Source organism: Oncorhynchus keta, chromosome 6, assembly GCF_023373465.1.
Source record: "Oncorhynchus keta strain PuntledgeMale-10-30-2019 chromosome 6, Oket_V2, whole genome shotgun sequence".
Taxonomy (NCBI): Eukaryota; Metazoa; Chordata; class Actinopteri; order Salmoniformes; family Salmonidae; genus Oncorhynchus; species Oncorhynchus keta.
In genome coordinates, this window is record NC_068426.1 from 12,028,385 (window position 1) to 12,051,807 (window position 23,423).

Genomic DNA, 23,423 nt, shown 5'->3' on the forward strand with positions numbered 1-23,423 from the left:
TTTGTTGTGTGTTCTATGCATATTGCTCTAGATACCCTTCACTAAGTTTATAGGCTAACTATAGTGTTCATTTGCTGCTGGTGTTTGGTGTGAAGACCATGTTGGTGGGTGATGTTGGTATGCTGTTGGTATGCTGTTAGTGATGCACCGATGTTTAGGTCGATTCCGATATCCAATATTTTCCTTGCCAACAAAAACCGATGTAACATTTTTAGCAGCCTTTTAAGCATTCTAGTACAGTTAAATAGTTAACACACACATGGACGCAGTGGTATAAGGAAATGCATCTCAGTGCAAGAGGCGTCACTACAGTCCCTGGTTCGAATCCAAACAATGCTCTTCCCCAAGAACATAGAAAAACGACATCATCTGTTTCAGTAGAGTTAGCTAGCTAACTATATAGCTAGGTGTCATCATCCAAAATAACTCTAATTTATAAGACAGTTTTTATTTGATTAATGGTGGTTGGACCCATCTATGTGAAGCTGGCCACAATAAGGATCAGCCACAATAGTGTACTTTGCGGTTAGCCTTCAAAATAAAAGTATGTCATTGACACTGATGCAAATGAATACAAATAGTAAAATTATGCCATAATTGAATAGATCATGCTAAATGAGGTTGGAATGTTGTTATATAAAATCAACAAAAGACAATAATTTGACAAAAATCTGTTGAAATCACACTGGATGTATTATACGTTAGAATTGCATTGGGGACATTTGTCACGATCGTTGTATAAATAATTGGACCAAGGCCCAGCGTGAGTAGAGTTCCACATTTGATTAATAGTGAAACTTCCAAAAACAACAAAGATATAATGAACGTGCAATACGTAGCGCACATAGTAACTAACACGAAACAATATCCCACATCGCAGGTGGGAAAAATGACACACAAAGTATGATCCCCAATTAGAGGCAACGATCATCAGCTGCCTCCAATTGGGAACCAAACACACACCAACATAGAAACACAATAACTAGAAATCCCCCTAGGGCGTGACAACATTGTACATTGTACAGCCTTACCTATGGATTGTGGATCAATGACATGGCTTATCAGTCTACTCAGTGACACCCAGAGAACATTAGCGTCGTAGCTCTTATTTCGGGACTCTGAAACAACTGAATTGAGACACATTTATTGTCAACCTGTGTATTGAACACTATTCCTGAGGAAAAACAATACTGCGTGGATGTTTGGGAATCTGATGATCCCGAGGAGGACGTTGGGAAAAAATATTGTGGGTATTGAGTAGACTGATACCCCACTTAATTGATCCCCAATCCTTAGGTAAAGCTGTACAGTGCAGTATGAATGTCAATACACACAATAGGCTCACAGTCCCGCAATAAGAGCTACAATGCTAATATTTGCATAAACTCTTCACGGTTGTGTTCTGTGGGTGTCACCAAGAGGTACTTTTATTTTGAAAGCAAACTGCAGATTCCACTTTTGTGGCCAATCCTTTTTGTGGCTAGCTTCACAACACATAACCCGGTCCGGTCGAGCGACACGAGCCAGATGAAGTTAGCTTTATGCAAGAGGATTAAGTAGCTGCCTAGCTATTTATTTTCATGAACTGGAGTTCAATTTCAATAGGTGAACAACAAGTGGCTACCTAGCTAATACTTTATCACAAGGATTCCTAAATCATTGCTAAGAATAATGAAGATTACTGCAGTTTCTACTGGTCATTGTTGTCTTGGTGCTAGCTAGGTACCAAGCTTAAGCTAGCTACCGCAGAAGTTGTGGTCGAACAAATAATGCTTTATTACCAACGCGGTATTGTAAACACATTGTTCGTGGCCAGTGTTTGCTGACTTTTTGTATAGCTTTGACAGTGATACTGATAGTAGTGGTGGCGCTTGACTTGCACGTGCAGATTCAGAACACACAACATTCCATAATAAAACTGGGTTATTTGACGTGTCAAATTAAAAGCTTATTTAAAACGTCAAATAGTGTTATTTGACTCGTTAAATAGTGTTATTTGACTCGTTAAATAGTGTTATTTGACTCGTTAAATAGTGTTATTTGACTCGTTAAATAGTGTTATTTGACTCGTTAAATAGTGTTATTTGACTCGTTAAATAGTGTTATTTGACTCGTTAAATAGTGTTATTTGACTCGTTAAATAGTGTTATTTGACTCGTTAAATAGTGTTATTTGACTCGTTAAATAGTGTTATTTGACCCGTTAAATAGTGTTATTTGACTCGTTAAATAGTGTTATTTGACTCGTTAAATAGTGTTATTTGACTCGTTAAATAGTGTTATTTGACTCGTTAAATAGTGTTATTTGACTCGTTAAATAGTGTTATTTGACTCGTTAAATAGTGTTATTTGACTCGTTAAATAGTGTTATTTGACTCGTTAAATAGTGTTATTTGACTCGTTAAATAGTGTTATTTGACGTGTATCTTTTTTGACACACAGAGACCCAAACGGCGTTCCATAGTATGTTGTGAAGCTAATAGCAGTGACGGTATTACCGTGTAACTCCGGTAGGGCAACATGTGTACCGGTGCTCAACCAGTCGGTGAAAGCCAGCATCACCCACGGCAGAGAACAGTTGATTGTCAAGGGCAATGAATTCCATTATTTTGGCGTTAATGGATTTCGCCTTTGAGTTGTCTCGCTGAAATGTTCTTACTCTTTTAAATGACTGCTCCACTTGTTGACTGCTCGATCCACACAGCAGACATTGTGGACTAGGTTAGGAATGCTGTGTTGCACGTGTAGCACAACATTTTACATGGCGTCATTACGTCATGTACCTGTGTTATATAGGTTTGTACTTCAGCTTTGATATCGGTTTTGCACATCGGCGTTCAACTAGACATCGGGGCCAATACCGATGTTGGCATTCTTAGCTAATATCGTCTGATTCCGATATGTTCACCGATATATCGTGCATCCCTACTGATGCCATAGCTAAATATGCTGGTGGGTGATGTTGGTATGCTGCTGGTGTTTTGGTGTTAAGACCATGTTGGTGGGTGATGTTGGTATTAGAGGTCGACCGATTAGGATTTTTCAACGCCAATACCAATTATTGGAGGACCAAAAAAAAGCCAATACCGATTAATCGGCCAATTTTTATATATATATATATTTGTAATAATAACAATTACAACAATACTAAATGAACAATGAACACTTTTATGTTAACTTAATATAATACAACATAATACATAAAATCAATTTAGTCTGAAATAAATAATGAAACATGATCAATTTGGTTTAGATAATGGAAAACCAGTGTTGGAGAATAAAGTAAAAGTGTAATATGTGCCATGTAAGAAAGCTAACGTTTCAGTTCCTTGCTCAGAACACGAGAACATATGAAAGCTGGTGGTTCCTTTTAACATGAGTCTTCAATATTCCCAGTAAAAGGGCACAAGGCGAGACCCAGATGCAGACACGGGAGGCAGATGGTTTGAGTCTTTTATGTTTAATAATCAATCTAAAAGGGGTAGGCAAGAGAATGGTGGTGGACAGGCAATAGGTCAAAACCAGTTCAGAGTCCAGGAGATACAGAGTGGCAGGCAGGCTCGAGGTCAGGGCAGGCAGAATGGTCAGGCAGGTGGGTACGGAGTCCAGAAAACAGGCAAGGGTCAAAACCGGGAGGACTAGCAAAAAGAGAATAGAAGCAGGAGTATGGGAAAACACGCTGGTTGACTTGAAAGACATACACGATTAACCGACACAGAGAGACGGGAAACACAGGGATGTTGGTATGTTGGTGGGTGATGTTGGTATGTTGGTGGGTGATGTTGGTATGCTGCTGGGTGATGTTGGTATGCTGGTGGGTGATGTTGGTATGCTGATGGTGTTTTGGTGTTAAGACCATGTTGGTGGGTGATGTTGGTATGCTGCTGGGTGATGTTGGTATGCTGCTGGTGTTTTGGTGTTAAGACCATGTTGGTGGGTGATGTTGGTATGTTGGTGGGTGATGTTGGTATGCTGCTGGTGTTTTGGTGGTCTCACCACAGGAGAACAAAAGCGTGTACGAGGTTGGGCTTTCTCATTTTTATTTTTGTATTTGTATTTATTATGGATCCCCATTAGTTGCTGCCAAGGCACCAGCTACTCTTCCTGGAGTCCAGCAACAATTAAGGCAGTAATATACATTATAATAACAATTTTAAACATGAAACATTTTACAATACATTAAGTGTGCGGTCATCATTGTGAATAGCCGAGTGCTTTAATTTAAATGCATCCTTCTTCTTCGTTTGGGCAACATGTCAGTTAGTTGTGTGGGGAAATGTCTAGATCTCTGTTGCGCCTTGGTAACCAATGTGGGAAAAAACTAGCTTTGAAATGAATAATCCATATGAAAAGGCTGGACTTCCTGTGGCTGTCAGGGCGCTGGGCAACTCCTGTCCGTTTCCTCTCCCTCAGTGTCACGGATCCCTCTGGAACTTTCATTACACACACCTGGCCCCTATTCCCAGTGATTAGTAATTGTATAAGTGTGCCCTTGGTTTACCAGTGTTCTGTCCATTATTGTTACTATGGCCGTTGGTGCGTGTGAGTTCCTGTGTTGTGTGTTTTGGGTTTTGTGGCATTGTAGATTTCGCAGATGATTATTGGTCTCGTCCGTGTGTTAATCATTGTGGTCATGTGTTATTTATTGGAGGTACTCCTCGCTCTTTTGTTTTGGGTTTCTACCCTGTGTTTCGTTACGTGTTGTTTGGTCTTTGTCCCCGTGCCTCTACATGACACGCCATAATTTGGGCTTATTAAAAAAACTATTACGCATTCCTGCGCCTGTCTTCTGAATAATTCATACCAACGTGACACTCAGACTCATGTTCCCTCAGCCCTGTCTTACAGGGACTCAGTAAGACATGTTCTCTCAGCCCTGTCTTACAGGGACTCAGTAAGACATGTTCTCTCAGCTCTGTCTTACAGGGACTCAGTAAGACATGTTCTCTCAGCCCTGTTTTAGAGGGACTCAGTAAGACATGTTCTCTCAGCCCTGTCTTACAGGGACTCAGTAAGACATGTTCTCTCAGCCCTGTCTTAGAGGGACACAGTAAGACATGTTCCCTCAGCCCTGTTTTAGAGGGACACAGTAAGACATGTTCTCTCAGCCCTGTTTTAGAGGGACACAGTAAGACATGTTCCCTCAGCCCTGTTTTAGAGGGACACAGTAAGACATGTTCTCTCAGCCCTATTTTAGAGGGACACAGTAAGACATGTTCTCTCAGCCCTGTTTTAGAGGGACACAGTAAGACATGTTCTCTCAGCCCTGTTTTAGAGGGACACAGTAAGACATGTTCTCTCAGCCCTGTTTTACAGGGACTCAGTAAGACATGTTCCCTCAGCCCTGTTTTATAGGGACTCAGTAAGACATGTTCTCTCAGCCCTGTTTTATAGGGACTCAGTAAGACATGTTCTCTCAGCCCTGTTTTAGAGGGACTCAGTAAGACATGTTCTCTCAGCCCTGTTTTAGAGGAACACAGTAAGACATGTTCCCTCAGCCCTGTTTTAGAGGGACACAGTAAGACATGTTCCCTCAGCCCTGTTTTAGAGGGACACAGTAAGACATGTTCCCTCAGCCCTGTTTTAGAGGGACACAGTAAGACATGTTCCCTCAGCCCTGTTTTAGAGGGACACAGTAAGACATGTTCCCTCAGCCCTGTCTTACAGGGACTCAGTAAGACATGTTCTCTCAGCTCTGTCTTACAGGGACTCAGTAAGACATGTTCTCTCAGCCCTGTTTTAGAGGGACTCAGTAAGACATGTTCTCTCAGCTCTGTCTTACAGGGACTCAGTAAGACATGTTCTCTCAGCCCTGTTTTAGAGGGACTCAGTAAGACATGTTATCTCAGCTCTGTCTTACAGGGACTCAGTAAGACATGTTCTCTCAGCCCTGTTTTAGAGGGACTCAGTAAGACATGTTCTCTCAGCCCTGTCTTACAGGGACTCAGTAAGACATGTTCTCTCAGCCCTGTCTTAGAGGGACACAGTAAGACATGTTCCCTCAGCCCTGTTTTAGAGGGACACAGTAAGACATGTTCCCTCAGCCCTGTTTTAGAGGGACACAGTAAGACATGTTCCCTCAGCCCTGTTTTAGAGGGACACAGTAAGACATGTTCCCTCAGCCCTGTTTTAGAGGGACACAGTAAGACATGTTCCCTCAGCCCTGTTTTAGAGGGACTCAGTAAGACATGTTCTCTCAGCCCTGTTTTATAGGGACTCAGTAAGACATGTTCCCTCAGCCCTGTTTTAGAGGGACACAGTAAGACATGTTCCCTCAGCCCTGTTTTAGAGGGACTCAGTAAGACATGTTCTCTCAGCCCTGTTTTATAGGGACTCAGTAAGACATGTTCCCTCAGCCCTGTTTTAGAGGGACTCAGTAAGACATGTTCTCTCAGCTCTGTCTTACAGGGACTCAGTAAGACATGTTCTCTCAGCCCTGTTTTAGAGGGACTCAGTAAGACATGTTATCTCAGCTCTGTCTTACAGGGACTCAGTAAGACATGTTCTCTCAGCCCTGTTTTAGAGGGACTCAGTAAGACATGTTCTCTCAGCCCTGTCTTAGAGGGACACAGTAAGACATGTTCCCTCAGCCCTGTTTTAGAGGGACACAGTAAGACATGTTCTCTCAGCCCTGTTTTAGAGGGACACAGTAAGACATGTTCCCTCAGCCCTGTTTTAGAGGGACACAGTAAGACATGTTCTCTCAGCCCTATTTTAGAGGGACACAGTAAGACATGTTCTCTCAGCCCTGTTTTAGAGGGACACAGTAAGACATGTTCTCTCAGCCCTGTTTTAGAGGGACACAGTAAGACATGTTCTCTCAGCCCTGTTTTAGAGGGACTCAGTAAGACATGTTCCCTCAGCCCTGTTTTATAGGGACTCAGTAAGACATGTTCTCTCAGCCCTGTCTTACAGGGACTCAGTAAGACATGTTCTCTCAGCCCTGTCTTAGAGGGACACAGTAAGACATGTTCCCTCAGCCCTGTTTTAGAGGGACACAGTAAGACATGTTCTCTCAGCCCTGTTTTAGAGGGACACAGTAAGACATGTTCCCTCAGCCCTGTTTTAGAGGGACACAGTAAGACATGTTCTCTCAGCCCTATTTTAGAGGGACACAGTAAGACATGTTCTCTCAGCCCTGTTTTAGAGGGACACAGTAAGACATGTTCTCTCAGCCCTGTTTTAGAGGGACACAGTAAGACATGTTCTCTCAGCCCTGTTTTAGAGGGACTCAGTAAGACATGTTCCCTCAGCCCTGTTTTATAGGGACTCAGTAAGACATGTTCTCTCAGCCCTGTTTTATAGGGACTCAGTAAGACATGTTCTCTCAGCCCTGTTTTAGAGGGACTCAGTAAGACATGTTCTCTCAGCCCTGTTTTAGAGGGACACAGTAAGACATGTTCCCTCAGCCCTGTTTTAGAGGGACACAGTAAGACATGTTCCCTCAGCCCTGTTTTAGAGGGACACAGTAAGACATGTTCCCTCAGCCCTGTTTTAGAGGGACACAGTAAGACATGTTCCCTCAGCCCTGTTTTAGAGGGACTCAGTAAGACATGTTCTCTCAGCCCTGTTTTAGAGGGACACAGTAAGACATGTTCTCTCAGCCCTATTTTAGAGGGACACAGTAAGACATGTTCCCTCAGCCCTGTTTTAGAGGGACACAGTAAGACATGTTCCATCAGCCCTGTTTTAGAGGGACACAGTAAGACATGTTCCCTCAGCCCTGTTTTAGAGGGACTCAGTAAGACATGTTCCCTCAGCCCTGTTTTAGAGGGACTCAGTAAGACATGTTCCCTCAGCCCTGTTTTAGAGGGACTCAGTAAGACATGTTCCCTCAGCCCTGTTTTAGAGGGACACAGTAAGACATGTTCCCTCAGCCCTGTTTTAGAGGGACACAGTAAGACATGTTCCCTCAGCCCTGTTTTAGAGGGACTCAGTAAGACATGTTCTCTCAGCCCTGTTTTATAGGGACTCAGTAAGACATGTTCCCTCAGCCCTGTTTTAGAGGGACACAGTAAGACATGTTCCCTCAGCCCTGTTTTAGAGGGACACAGTAAGACATGTTCCCTCAGCCCTGTTTTAGAGGGACTCAGTAAGACATGTTCCCTCAGCCCTGTTTTAGAGGGACACAGTAAGACATGTTCCCTCAGCCCTGTTTTAGAGGGACACAGTAAGACATGTTCTCTCAGCCCTGTTTTAGAGGGACACAGTAAGACATGTTCCCTCAGCCCTGTTTTAGAGGGACTCAGTAAGACATTGTAAGACACGTATGGCTGGTAGTTTTCCACAGAAGAGTCATAAAACCCATCCTGATGCCGCCAGATGGTATTGTCCCTCTCACTATCTTTCCAACAGAGTCCTCAACAGAGGGTCCCATCTTTTTACCCACCAGAGCCACGTTCAACACAGCAGTAACACAGAAAACACTTCTAAGTCAGTTACAGTATATATATACTCAAAGGTAACAACACATTCGCCACGCTGACCCTCAGCACGGGGCCCCTCAGGTGTGTGTTCTTATTCCCCTCCCTGTACTCGTTGTTCACCCACGACTGTGTGGCGACGCGCGACTCCAACACCATCATTACGTTTGCTGATGACACGACGGTGGTAGGCCTGATCACCGACAACGATGAGACAGCCTACAGGGAGGAGTTCAGAGACCTGGCAGTGTGGTGCCAGGATAACAACCTCTCCCTCAACTTCAGCAAGACAAAGGAGCTGATCATGGACTACAGGAACCTGAGGGCCGAGCACATCCCCATTCACATCGACAGGGCTGTAGTGGAGCGGATCAAAAGCTTCAAGATCACACCAACACAGTCCTGAAGAGGGCATGACAACGCCTCTTCCCTCTCAAGAGGCTGAGAAGATTTGGCAATGGCCCGCAGATTCTACAAAAAGTTATAGCGATGCACAATTGAGAGCATCTTGACTGAATGCATCACCGCTTCGTATGGTAACTGTATGGTAACTGCTTGGCATCTGACAGCAAGGCTCTACAGAGGGTAGTGTGTACGGCCCAGTACATCACTGAGGCCGAGCTCCCTGCCATCCAGGAGCTCTCTACCAGGCAGTGTCAGAGGATGGCTGTAGAAATGGTCAAATACTCCAGCACCTCAATTCATAGACTGTTCTCTCTTGGCTACCGCACAGCAAGCTGTACCGATGCACCAAGTCTGTAACAAACAGGACACTGGACAGCTTCTACCCCCAAGCCATAAGACTGCAAGTTAAATAGTTAACCAATTATCTACCTGGACTATATGCATTGACCCTATTTGCACTAACTTTTTTGACTCATCACATGCTGTTTATTGTCTATCCTGTTGCCTGGTCACTTTATTCTTAGTTTTATGTACATATGTACCTCAATGACCTCGTACCCCTGCACATGGACTCTGTACTGGTACCCCGTGTATAAAGCCTATTCTTAGTTTTATGTACATATGTACCTCAATGACCTCGTACCCCTGCACATGGACTCTGTACTGGTACCCCGTGTATAAAGCCTATTCTTAGTTTTATGTACATATGTACCTCAATGACCTCGTACCCCTGCACATGGACTCTGTACTGGTACCCCGTGTATAAAGCCTATTCTTAGTTTTATGTACATATGTACCTCAATGACCTCGTACCCCTGCACATGGACTCTGTACTGGTACCCCGTGTATAAAGCCACATAATCATTACTCATTATGTGTTTATTATTACTTCTATTACATGCTTTACTTTCTATTATTTCTCTCTATTTTCTTTCTCTCTGCATTGTTGGGAACGGGCCCGTAAGTAAGCATTTCACTGTTAGTCTACACCTGTTGTTTACGAAGCATGTGACAAATAAACATTTATTTGACTTGATAATTATGTGACATCTACAACGGTGCAGCTTCAAGGGGGTAATTGAAGCCATTATCTATTCCATTATCTAGCCTTGCAAATAAGAAGTAGACCTCACCTGGTGGTGGATAATGAAGCCATTATCTAGCCTTGCAAATAAGAAGTAGACTCTTCTCACCTGGTGGTGGATAATGAAGCCATTATCTAGCCTTGCAAATAAGAAGTAGACTCTTCTCACCTGGTGGTGGATAATGAAGCCATTATCTAGCCTTGCAAATAAGAAGTAGACTCTTCTCACCTGGTGGTGGATAATGGAGCCATTATCTAGCCTTGCAAATAAGAAGTAGACTCTTCTCACCTGGTGGTGGATAATGAAGCCATTATCTAGCCTTGCAAATAAGAAGTAGACTCTTCTCACCTGGTGGTGGATAATGGAGCCATTATCTAGCCTTGCAAATAAGAAGTAGACTCTTCTCACCTGGTGGTGGATAATGGAGCCATTATCTAGCCTTGCAAATAAGAAGTAGACTCTTATCACCTGGTGGTGGATAATGGAGCCATTATCTAGCCTTGCAAATAAGAAGTAGACTCTTCTCACCTGGTGGTGGATAATGGAGCCATTATCTAGCCCTGCAAATAAGAAGTAGACTCTTCTCACCTGGTGGTGGATAATGGAGCCATTATCTAGCCTTGCAAATAAGAAGTAGACTCTTCTCACCTGGTGGTGGACAATGGAGCCATTATCTAGCCTTGCAAATAAGAAGTAGACTCTTATCACCTGGTGGTGGATAATGGAGCCATTATCTAGCCTTGCAAATAAGAAGTAGACTCTTCTCACCTGGTGGTGGATAATGGAGCCATTATCTAGCCCTGCAAATAAGAAGTAGACTCTTCTCACCTGGTGGTGGATAATGAAGCCATTATCTAGCCTTGCAAATAAGAAGTAGACTCTTCTCACCTGGTGGTGGATAATGGAGCCATTATCTAGCCTTGCAAATAAGAAGTAAACTCTTGTCACCTGGTGGTGGATAATGGAGCCATTATCTCGCCTTGCAAATAAGAAGTAGACTCTTCTCACCTGGTGGTGGATAATGGAGTCATTCTGGGGGTGTGGGTACATGTCACCTGTAATGGCCTCTTCCTCCTCCCTTTCCCTGGAATGGAGAGTGCTGGTGGGGATGTAGTGCAGGGTACAGGCTGAGGGATAGATGGACTGGCCTGGGTGGCCTGGAGGGGACGTATGGTAGTGTACAGGCTGAGGGATAGATGGACTGGCCTGGGTGGCCTGGAGGGGACGTAGTGCAGGGTACAAGCTGAGGGATAGATGGACTGGCCTGGGTGGCCTGGAGGGGACGTATGGTAGTGTACAGGCTGAGGGATAGATGGACTGGCCTGGGTGGCCTGGAGGGGACGTAGTGCAGGGTACAAGCTGAGGGATAGATGGACTGGCCTGGGTGGCCTGGAGGGGACGTATGGTAGTGTACAGGCTGAGGGATAGATGAACTGGCCTGGGTGGCCTGGAGGGGACGTATGGTAGTGTACAAGCTGAGGGATAGATGGACTGGCCTGGGTGGCCTGGAGGGGACGTAGTGCAGGGTACAAGCTGAGGGATAGATGGACTGGCCTGGGTGGCCTGGAGGGGACGTATGGTAGTGTACAGGCTGAGGGATAGATGGACTGAATAGGAGCATGATTACTGTGTTTTTCTTCTTTAAACAGGATATCCTGATTGGACGCAGAGTAAATAATTACATATGATAAAGGAAATTAAAATATGGTGTCAGGGAGTCCAGCCAGCATTCTGTTGTCCAGGGCGATTGATATCTTGCTCCTTTTGCAGAGTTTGGTCTGTTTTGTATTGTGTGTGGTAGTTATTTTGTGTGTGGTAGTTTTGTTGTGTGTGGTAGTTTAGTTGCTGTGGTGGTTTTGTTGTGTGTGGTAGTTTAGTTGTGTGTGGTAGTTTTGTTGTGTGTGGTAGTTTTGTTTTGTTGTGTGTGGTAGTTTAGTTGTGTGTGGTAGTTTAGGTGTGTGTGGTACTGTTGTGTCTGTGGTAGTTTAGTTGCTGTGGTAGTTTTGTTGTGTGTGGTAGTTTTGTTTTGTTGTGTGTGGTAGTGTAGTTGTGTGTGGTAGTGTAGTTGTCTGTGGTAGTTTAGTTGTCTGTGGTAGTTTAGTTGTGTGTGGCAGTTTTGTTGTGTGTGGTAGTTTTGTTGTGCGTGGTGGTTTAGTTGTCTGTGGTAGTTTAGTTGTCTGTGGTAGTTTAGTTGTGTGTGGCAGTTTTGTTGTGTGTGGCAGTTTTGTTGTGTGTGGTGGTTTAGTTGTCTGTGGTAGTTTAGTTGTCTGTGGTAGTTTAGTTGTGTGTGGCAGTTTTGTTGTGTGTGGTAATTTTGGTGTTTGTGGTAGTTTTTTTGTCTGTGGTAGTTTAGTTGTCTGTGGTAGTTTAGTTGTGTGTGGTAGTTTAGTTGTGTGTGGTACTGTTGTGTCTGTGGTAGTTTAGTTGTCTGTGGTACTGTTGTTGTGTCTGTGGTAGTTTAGTTGTCTGTTGTAGTTTAGATGTCTGTGGTAGTTTAGTTGTCTGTGGTAGTTTAGTGGTCTGTGGTTGTTTGGTTGTCTGTGGTAGTTTAGTGGTCTGTGGTTGTTTGGTTGTCTGTGGTAGTTTAGTTGTCTGTGGTAGTTTAGTTGTCTGTGGTAGTTTAGTGGTCTGTGGTTGTTTGGTTGTCTGTGGTACTGTTGTTGTGTCTGTGGTAGTTTAGTTGTCTGTGGTAGTTTAGTGGTCTGTGGTTGTTTGGTTGTCTGTGGTAGTTTAGTTGTCTGTTGTACTCTCGTTGTGTGTGATAGTTTAGTTGTCTGTGGTCGTTTAGTTGTAAATTCATTTAAATTATATTTTATAACTAAATCTGCATAACGGCCGGATTGTGTGTGTTTTTTTCATGTCTCTACTTTGCATTCAACTCTGAATGTTTTTCCTCTTGAAGACATCAAACTGAGGGAGGTAACTTCTCAGTGGTGGTATCACTCAAAACCAGAAACAACCAGCATTTAAAAGACATGGCAAAAAATACCACACCAATTAGTTTGAACAAAACCATTGTCAAGTCAATCCTTTAGTTTTTAAAATATGAAGTGCTTTTTGTATATGTGTGTGTGTGTGTGTGTTCCCGGTTGCTTTGTCAGGTCTGCCTTAATAACAGCCTTCAGAGCTCATCGAGCATTGGAAGTAATCATAAACACTGACCACCTTGTCAGTGGGTGATGGCAGAGCGCCTGACAGCACCTCTATGCATGTCTTGTCGGAGTGTTTAATTACTACGTAAAGTAACAGAACTCTCGCTCCATGAGTGCCAGTCAGCCAATCCATATTTTCTCCCAGCAAAAGAGCGACCGAGGCGGAAAGTGCTGTTTTCCTCTCAGCAATGGCACCTTGTAGTGGCGCTACATTGTTCTAGCGAAGGCAGAATTAGCGTAGCTCCACAAAGAGAAGCTAGGCTAGCCCAGTGACAGCTGGAACAGCTCCACGCCTCTCCTGTCACACGCAGCTCAATTCACTGGCTGTTTCCCTTCACAGGGACTTTTCTACCATTGTTACGCTTTCCCGTTCCATCTATAGTTCTCACATTGATGAGTGCTATAATTTTTCTCCTAACATAGACATCTAATTGGATGGTGTCGCTTTAAACTTTGCTGTTAGGCAACAGCCTTGTCAAAACAGTGAAAAAAAGTGATGAGATTAATATCCCGTGGAGGCTTTTCATGTTGTCGCTCTACAAGCCGGGTTTAATCATTGTACACTTGCTGCTTGTGGAAAGTTCTCTTGTTTAGACTCTCAAACAGTTTTACTCTATGTTCATGAAAGCAGGGTTGGCCTTGTGGACACTTTGAAAGCATTGATTTGTTGCAGCTAGGGCATGTTTCTGGCTGGCTGATCAACAAACAGTAAATAAAGGAGGAGTAGAAGGAGGAGGAGGAGGTGGAGGAGAAGAAGGAGGAGGAGGAGGAGGTGGAGGAGGGGGAGAAGGAGGAGGAGGAGCTGGAGGAGGAGGAAGAGGAAGAGGAGGAGAAGTAGGAGGTGCTGGAGGAGCTGGAGGAGTAGGAGGAGGAGGAAGAGGAGGAGGAGTAGTAGAAAGAGGAGGAAGAATACCAGGAGGAGGTGGAGGAGGAGGAGGAGTAGGAGGAGGAGCTGGAGGAGTAGGAAGAGGAGGGGGTGGAGGAGAGGGAAGAGGAGGAGGTGGATTAGGAGGAGGAGGTGGATGAGGAGGAGGTGGATTAGGGCTGTCTGGCAGGAAGTGGTGGTGCGAGGTGGCGATTGTTGGCAGAGAGGAGGCTCAGTGAGATGTCACCTCAGCAGGGATGGATATCTATCACCCTGGCCTTATTATTTATCAGGGAAATAAACAGCACAGCTGCTCTGACACATGACTTACAGTACTCCCTGTTCCCTCCCCTTGTACCTACCTACCCAGTCTCAGTCATTCTCTCTCCCTAACTCTCTTTTGCTCCTTTTCTCTCTCTCTCTCTCTCTCTCTCTCTCTCTCTCTCTCTCTCTCTCTCTCTCTCTCTCTCTCTCTCTCTCTCTCTCTTTCTCCATCCAACTGTCTATCTGTCTGTCTGGTGGGAGTTGTTTCACAATGTACGATTTAAGAGGTTCCCTATTGGTGTGTGTCTGAAATATAGAACACTTGAATAGGTCGGTGCTTCTAAAAGTCTAAGGGGTTGGATCTGGGCATTCTGAGCCGGGTGTGCTGGGCTTCTGCCCTCTGGCCTCAACAAGCGCCGTGTGACGGTAGTACGACAAGGTTGTATTGTGTAAGTGGTTAGCGGGGAGGAAACACTGAGTTGTGTGTTAGACGTTACAATAAGGGTTTTCTTCCTATTGTGTGCCAGTGTATCATGTCTAGACGAGAGTGGTGTTTCATTTGACTATCTTTTATCTGCTGTAAATAGTAACTGTAGTTACTTAAATGGTGCTCCTACATAACATACTTAGAATATCAGAGCAATTCTGTACAAATCCCAGATTTCACAGTTCATTGACTGAGGAACAATATGAAAATGGTTTGAGCCTGATCAGAGAATGCAATTAAGTTGATTGCAGTCATAATCAAGTGTTTACGTCTGTCTGTCTGTCTGTCTGTCTGTCTGTCTGTCTGTCTGTCTGTCTGTCTGTCTGTCTGTCTGTCTGTCTGTCTGTCTGTCTGTCTGTCTCTCTGTCTGTCTCTCTGTCTCTCTCTCTCTCTCTCTCTCTGTCTGTCTGTCTGTCTGTCTGTCTGTCTCTCTCTGTCTCTCTCTGTCTCTCTCTTCCATGTGCTGATCTATTCTCTCCAACACTTGTTCACTTCTTTATTAAGATTGAGATGACTTTATTCACATGACTTTATTCACATGACTTTATTGAGATTACTTTATTGAGATGACTTTATTCACATTACTTTATTCACATGACTTTATTGAGATTGAGATGACTTTACACAACACTCTTTGGACATCGTGTTAACACTCCTCCAGACGAGCTTCATTGCCATACAACTTTCCTTCCGTGGCCTCCAATTGCTCTTAAATACAAGTAAAACTAAATGCATGCTCTTCAACCGATCGCTGCCCGCACCTGCCTGCCGTCCAGCATCACTACTCTGGACGGCTCTGACTTAGAATCTGTGGACAGCTACAAATACCTAGGTGTCTGGTTTGACTGTAACTTCTCCTTCCAGACTCACGTTAATCATCTCCAATCCCAAATTACATCTAGAATCGGCTTCCTATTTTCGCAACAAGGCATTCACTCATGCTGCCAAACACACCCTCGTAAAACTGACCATCCTACCGATCCTCGACTTCGTCGATGTCATTTACAAAATAGCCTCCAACACTCTACTCAACAAATTGGCTGCAGTCTATCACAGTGCCATCCATTTTGTCACCAAAGCCCCATATACTACCCACCACTGCGACCTGTATGCTCTCATTGGCTGTCCCTCGCTTCATACTCATTGCCAAACCCACTGGCTCCAGGTCATCTATAAGTCTCTGATAGGTAAAGCCCCGCCTTATCTCAGCTCACTGGTCACCATAGCAGCACCCACCCAGCAGGTATATTTCACTGGTCAAACCAATTCTTCCTTTGGCCGCCTTTCCTTCCAATTCTCTGCTGCCAATGACTGGAACGAACTGCAAAAATCACTGAAGCTGGAGACTCATATCTCCCTCACTAGCTTTAACCACCAGCTGTCAGAGCAGCTCACATCACTGCACCTGTACATAGCCCATCTGTAAATCACCCATCCAACTATCTCATCCCCATACTGTATTTATTTATTTATCTTTCTCCTTTGCACCCCAGTGTCTCTACTTGCACATTCATATTCTGCACATCTACCATTCCAGTGTTTATTGCTATATTGTAATTACTTCACCACCATGGCCTATTTATTGCCTTACCTCCCTTATCCCACCTCATTTGCACACATTGTATATAGACTTTCTCTACTGTATTATTGACTGTATGTTTGTTTATTCCATGTGTAACTCTGTGTTGTTGTATGTGTCGAACTGCTTTGCTTTATCTTGGCCAGGTTGTAGTTGTAAATGGGAACTTTTTAACCTGTCTGGTTAAAAAAAGTGAAATAAAATATTTAAAATAAAATAAACTTTAGGTTGTCTACACACATAAAGGAGAATAATTTTGAATCGTTAAAGAACAACTTTCGGAGAAATAAACACTTCATAAACACATTTAAAGCTTAGTGTTGTGTGCTACTAATTCTCAGGTCTTCTAGATTAAACACACCCCCTGGTCTTCTAGATTAAACACACCCCCTGGTCTTCTAGATTAAACACACCCCCTGGTCTTCTAGATTAAACACACACCCTGGTCTTCCAGATTAAACACACCCCCTGGTCTTCTAGATTAAACACACCCCCTGGTCTTCTAGATTAAACACACCCCCTGGTCTTCCAGATTAAACACACACCCTGGTCTTCTAGATTAAACACACACCCTGGTCTTATAGATTAAACACACACCCTGGTCTTCCAGATTAAACACACCCCCTGGTCTTCCAGATTAAACACACACCCTGGTCTTCTAGATTAAACACACACCCTGGTCTTATAGATTAAACACACACCCTGGTCTTCTAGATTAAACACACCCCTGGTCTTCCAGATTAAACACACCCCCTGGTCTTCCAGATTAAACACACACCCTGGTCTTCTAGATTAAACACACACCCTGGTTTTATAGATTAAACACACACCCTGGTCTTCCAGATTAAACACACACCCTGGTCCTCTTGATTAAACACACACCCTGGTCCTCTTGATTAAACACACACCCTGGTCCTCTTGATTAAACACACACCCTGGTCTTCTAGATTAAACTCACACCCTGGTCTTCCAGATTAAACACACACCCTGGTCTTCTAGATTAAACACACACCCTGGTCCTCTTGATTAAACACACACCCTGGTCTTATAGATTAAACACACACCCTGGTCTTATAGATTAAACACACACCCTGGTCTTCTAGATTAAACTCACACCCTGGTCTTCCAGATTAAACACACACCCTGGTCCTCTTGATTAAACACACACCCTGGTCTTATAGATTAAACACACACCCTGGTCTTCCAGATTAAACACACACCCTGGTCTTCCAGATTAAACACACACCCTGGTCCTCTTGATTAAACACACACCCTGGTCTTCCAGATTAAACACACACCCTGGTCCTCTTGATTAAACACACACCCTGGTCTTATAGATTAAACACACACCCTGGTCTTCTAGATTAAACACACACCCTGGTCCTCTTGATTAAACACACACCCTGGTCTTATAGATTAAACACACACCCTGGTCTTCTAGATTAAACACACACCCTGGTCCTACAGATTAAACACACACCCTGGTCTTCCAGATTAAACACACACCCTGGTCCTACAGATTAAACACACCCCCTGATTTTATAGATTAAACACACCCCCTGGTTTTATAGATTAAACACACCCCCTGGTCTTCTAGATTAAACACACACCCTGGTCTTCCAGATTAAACACACCCCTGGTCTTCTAGATTAAACACACACCCTGGTCTTCCAGATTAAACACACACCCTGGTCTTCCAGATTAAACACACACCCTGGTCTTCCAGATTAAACTCACACCCTGGTCCTCTTGATTAAACACACACCCTGGTCTTCTAGATTAAACTCACACCCTGGTCTTCTAGATTAAACACACACCCTGGTCTTCCAGATTAAACACACACCCTGGTCTTCTAGATTAAACACACACCCTGGTCTTCTAGATTAAACACACACCCTGGTCTTATAGATTAAACACACACCCTGGTCTTCTAGATTAAACACACACCCTGGTCTTCCAGATTGATCTTCTGTTTTAATTGAATTATCTCATTCTGTACCTTCTCATCATTTTTCTACTGGAGTGGAGAGTGGAGAGTGGGGAGTGGAGTGGAGTGTGGAGGGTGTGTTGGTCGAGTGTGGAGTGGAGTGTGGAGGCTGTGTAGGGGAGTGTGGAGTGGAGTGTGGAGGCTGTGTATGGGAGTGTGGAGTGGAGTGGAGTGTGGAGGCTGTTTAGGGGAGTGTGGAGGCTGTGTATGGGAGTGTGGAGTGGAGTGGAGTGTGGAGGCTGTGTATGGGAGTGTGGAGGCTGTTTAGGGGAGTGTGGAGTGTGGAGGCTGTTTAGGGGAGTGTGGAGTGGAGTGTGTAGTGTGGAGTGTATAGTGTGGAGTGGATTGTGTAGGCTGTGGAGTATGAGGTGTGTAGTGGAGTGTGGAGGCTGTGTAGGGGAATGTGGAGTGGAGTGGCTGTGGAGTGTGTTGTGTAGTGTGGAATTGAGTGTGTAGTTGAGTGGAGTGTGTAGTGTGTATTGGAGTGTGGAGTGTGTAGTGTGTAGTGTGGAGTGTGTAGTGTGTAGTGGAGTGTGTCGTGTGGAGTGTGTAGTGGAGTGTGTAGTGTGGAGTGTGTAGTGTCGTGTGTAGTGTGTAGTGTGTAGTGAAGTGTGACGTGTGGAGTGTGTAGTGGAGTGTGTAGTGTGTAGTATGGAGTGTGTAGTGTGGAGTGTGTAGTGTGTAGTGGAGTGTGTAGTGTGTAGTGTGTAGTGTGTAGTGTGTAGTGTGTAGTGTGTAGTGTGTAGTAAATGACTTAAATGTAAATGTAAATGTAGTATGTAGGGGAGTGTGTAGTGTGTTGTGGAGTGTGTAGTGTGGAGTGTGGAGTGTGTAGTGGAGTGTGTAGTGTGGAGTGTGTAGTGTGTAGTGGAGTGTGTAGTGTGTAGTGTGTAGTGTGTAGTGGAGTGTGTAGTGTGGAGTGTGTAGTGGAGTGTGTAGTGTGGAGTGGAGTGTGTAGTATGGAGTGTGTAGTGGAGTGTGTAGTGTGGAGTGTGTATTGTGTAGTGTAGTGTGTAGTGTGTATTGTGTAGTGTAGTGTGTAGTGTGTATTGTGTAGTGTAGTGTGGAGTGTGTAGTGTAGTGTAGTGTGGAGTGTGTATTGTGTAGTGTAGTGTGGAGTGTGTAGTGTAGTGTAGTGTAGTGTAGTGTAGTGTAGTGTAGTGTGGACTGTGTAGTGTAGTGTAGTGTGGAGTGTGTATTGTGTAGTGTAGTGTGGAGTGTGTAGTGTAGTGTAGTGTAGTGTGTAGTGTTTTGTGTAGTGTGTAGTGGAGTGTGTAGTGTAGTGTGTAGTGTAGTGTAGTGTAGTGTAGTGTGTGTGTAGTGTAGTGTGTAGTGTAGTGTGTAGTGTAGTGTGTAGTGTAGTGTAGTGTAGTGTGTAGTGTAGTGTGTAGTGTAGTGTGTAGTGTAGTGTGTAGTGTAGTGTAGTGTAGTGTGTAGTGTAGTGTGTAGTGTAGTGTGGTGTGTAGTGTGTAGTGTAGTGTGTAGTGTGTGTAGTGTAGTGTGTAGTGTAGTGTGTAGTGTGTAGTGTGTAGTGTAGTGTAGTGTAGTGTAGTGTGTAGTGTAGTGTAGTGTGTAGTGTAGTGTAGTGTAGTGTGTAGTGTGTAGTGTGTAGTGTAGTGTAGTGTAGTGTGTAGTGTGTAGTGTAGTGTAGTGTAGTGTAGTGTGTAGTGTAGTGTGTGTCACTATTGTTAATACTGTCTCTGTCACCCCTGTTTAGGTGTTTTATTTTCTTACATTTTTCCTGGACCAGATAATGATGCACTGTCTGACATCTGGTCTGGCTTAATGTACCTCGCTTTGTCACAATTCTCCCAGTAATTGTCTTCTATGGAGCAGTGTGGGTTTAATTAAAGGAAGTGGTAAGCTTGACAGAGGTGATTTATACACACACCCCTCTCCTCTACCCCACATCAACACACACACACACACGCACGCACGCACGCACGCACGCACGCACGCACGCACGCACGCACGCACACACACACACACACACACACACACACACACACACACACACACACACACACACACACACACACACACAGAGGTGCAGGTCAGACACAACCCTATGCCAAATCACATTCAGCCCCTCTAAATCACCTGTCTATTTGAGGCTGCTGCAGCCATTCATGCCACAATGAATGCCACACACACTTAATGCCACTACTAGACGCCAAGGTCAAAGGTCAGAATGGCCTCCCTCTCGCTAACTGAAAGCACACTGGTATAATCAATGGCAAGAAGACAGCGAGGGTGTGAGAGCAGCAGCAGGACATGCTATGTTACCACTCATAAATACACAGGCTGTGTAGTTTATAGATGTGCCTTGGACACTGTGGCTATGTTACCACTCATAAATACACAGGCTGTGTAGTTTATAGATGTGTCTTGGACACTGTGGCTATGTTACCACTCATAAATACACAGGCTATATAGTTTATAGATGTGCCTTGGACACTGTGGCTATGTTACCACTCATAAATACACAGGCTGTGTAGTTTATAGATGTGCCTTGGACACTGTGGCTATGTTACCACTCATAAATACACAGGCTGTGTAGTTTATAGATGTGCCTTGGACACTGTGGCTATGTTACCACTCATAAATACACAGGCTGTGTAGTTTATAGATGTGCCTTGGACACTGTGGCAAGTTCAGCTTCTGTACATTATTTTCTTCTTATTCCAGTATAAAATAAATACACTTAATTAATTTTACTCCACATTAAATTCTCCCTTTTTTAAATTTTATACAATTGTTGAAACCACGCAATGTTAGATGTTTATGATGTTTTGTGTGTTGAATGCTGTTTTGTGTGTTGAATGCTGTTTGGTGTGTTAAATGCTGTTAGGTGTGTTGAATGATGTTTGGTGTGTTGAATGCTGTTTGGTGTGTTAAATGCTGTTTGGTGTGTTGAATGCTGTTAGGTGTGTTGAATGCTGTTAGGTGTGTTGAATGATGTTTGGTGTGTTGAATGCTGTTTGGTGTGTTGAATGATGTTAGGTGTGTTGAATGCTGTTTGGTGTGTTGAATGCTGTTTGGTGTGTTGAATGCTGTTAGGTGTGTTGAATGCTGTTAGGTGTGTTGAATGTTGTTAGGTGTGTTGAATGCTGTTTGGCGTGTTGAATGCTGTTTGGTGTGTTGAATGCTGTTTGGTGTGTTGAATGCTGTTTGGTGTGTTGAATGCTGTTTGGCGTGTTGAATGCTGTTTGGTGTGTTGAATGCTGTTTGGTGTGTTGAATGCTGTTTGGTGTGTTGAATGCTGTTTGGTGTGTTGAATGCTGTTTGGTGTGTTGAATGCTGTTTGGTGTGTTGAATGCACCAGTATCTGTGTCCTCATTGTCCTCTCCTGCCATAGTCCTAGTCCAGATCGATTACAGGATTCCATAGTCCTAGCCCAGATCGATTACAGGATTCCATAGTCCTAGCCCAGATCGATTACAGGATTCCATAGTCCTAGCCCAGATCGATAACAGGATTCCTCAGTCCTAGCCCAGATCGATTACAGGATTCCACAGTCCTAGCCCAGATCGATTACAGGATTCCATAGGCCTAGCCCAGATCAATTACAGGATTTCATAGTCCTAGCCCAGATCGATTACAGGATTCCATAGTCCTAGCCCAGATCGATTACAGGATTCCACAGTCCTAGCCCAGATCGATTACAGGATTCCATAGGCCTAGCCCAGATCAATTACAGGATTTCATAGTCCTAGCCCAGATCGATTACAGGATTCCATAGTCCTAGCCCAGATCGATTACAGGATTCCATAGTCCTAGCCCAGATCGATTACAGGATTCCACAGTTCTAGCCCAGATCGATTACAGGAAGCCTTGTTTTCTATTTTCCTCTGGGTTTAAATCTACCTATTTCTTGTCGTCTGTCGTCAGTACAAACTATTGCTTGCTAAAACAATACCCTTTCTTTTTCTTCCAACAATACCGTGTTTGAAAGCATCCTGTTTTACCTCAAGACGTTATAAAAGTAAATTAAATGTCCTATCCTGTCCTTATAGAACACAAGGCCCAAATGTGAGACTAGTTGAAAAAAATGACTAACTTCTGTCAGTGGAGTGAAAAACAACAAACGGTCTCTGTCTTTAACTTAGCAATGACTCGTGTCTACAGTACCACTGGAGCAAAATGAAAACCTGCTGATAAAATACTTTAAAAACACACCATACAAAATTAAGATAATGTTGATAAGATATTTAAGAAAATTAATATAATCTATTTACCTTTAACATCTAAATTATTGGATCTGTTTTTATATCTGACATTTATATTATGATCATTTATATACTGTCTCTTACACATTAGTATGTGTATTAGTAAATGTGTAACAAATCAGTTTATTAACTGTAGTTCACAGCACACTTTTATTGTGTTCAATTAAAGCAGGAGTCATTGAGGATACACATTGGAAGATGTTTTCTCAACATCATCATTCACTGAAGGTCTTGTAGTAACAGTTTCAGTGCTTCCTTCATTTCTGCACCGCAGTTACAAACTGAACACACTGGAAGATAAAATACTCTCTTTGGGGCCACTGTGATTTTAATTAAATAGAGGTCATGTGTATAGTCCACCTCCCACGTTTTAAGGAATTTAATCTTGAGTGTGGGGCATGTGTGTGTTAGTCCCACGGTCTCAACCATGTCACTCACAGGTCTGACCCACTATGCCCTCCGGCTTGGTGTGTCTGAGGCAAGGCATGCAGGCTGACTGCAGGTGAGATTGAAACAGAGACAGACCTGCCTCTGCACCTGTCCCTTAATAAAAACAGCCATGGAGGACATTCCTCAGGTCTCCTGGCCTCTATCCTCTGTGGGCACACTAATCTGACAGGAAATACAATCACACCTAATGTCTCTCTGGCTTTTGTGTCCCCTCAAAACCACTGCGTCGTTTGTAAGCACTTCACACAATAGTGCCGTAACTAAGCACATTTTTTTTCACTTCAAATATTTTTTCTGTCTAGACAGACAGCAATTTCTGGTACTTCGTTGTATATTCTGATCAACTGGTTTGTTCTTGTGTCAGGAAACTCAATGCCACATTAATCAGTGCATCCCGAAAGTATTCAGACCAGTTTAAAAATGTAACATTACAGCATTATTCTAAAATTGATTAGTTTATGTGTTTTTCTCATCAATCTACACACAATACCTGATAAG

At 43.6% G+C, this 23,423-nt stretch overlaps 1 protein-coding gene and 1 long non-coding RNA gene across 13 annotated transcripts in view; both read left to right on the top strand.

The window, feature by feature from the left end:
- The window catches only part of LOC118375471 (dachshund homolog 2-like), a 299,459-nt gene that overhangs the window by 30,000 nt on the left and 246,036 nt on the right, over positions 1-23,423 (top strand). The window lies entirely within an intron of this gene.
- On the top strand, positions 21,120-22,484 carry LOC127930708 (uncharacterized). The gene is made up of 3 exons (XR_008138997.1): positions 21,120-21,173; positions 21,250-21,287; positions 21,345-22,484. It is a non-coding gene; the product is annotated as an uncharacterized LOC127930708 (long non-coding RNA).